Consider the following 511-nt stretch of genomic DNA (forward strand, 5'->3'; position numbering starts at 1 on the left):
CCAACTGACACATACACATACACAATTATATATATATACATGGAGGCGCAATGGCCCAGTGGTTAGGGCAGCGGACTCGCGGTCATAGGATCGCGGTTTCGATTCCCAGACCGGGCGTTGTGAGTGTTTATTGAGCGAAAGCACCTAAAGCTCTACGAGGCTCCGGCAGGGGATGGTGCCGAACCCTGCTGTACTCTTTCACCACAACTTTCTCTCACTCTTACTTCCTGTTTCTGTTGTGCCTGTAATTCAAAGGGTCAGCCTTGTCACACTGTGCCACGCTGAATATCCCCGAGAACTACGTTAAGGGTACACGTGTCTGTGAAGTGCCACGAGTAGGCTGTTCCGTTGATCGGATCAACTGGAACCCTCGTCGTCGTAAGCGACGGAGTGCCAACTGACACATACACATACACAATTATATATATATACATGCATACATACATACACACACACACACACACACACACACACACACACACACACACACACACACATATATATATATATA

The sequence above is a fragment of the Octopus bimaculoides genome, chromosome 9 (genome assembly GCF_001194135.2).
Source record: "Octopus bimaculoides isolate UCB-OBI-ISO-001 chromosome 9, ASM119413v2, whole genome shotgun sequence".
Classification (NCBI taxonomy): Eukaryota; Metazoa; Mollusca; class Cephalopoda; order Octopoda; family Octopodidae; genus Octopus; species Octopus bimaculoides.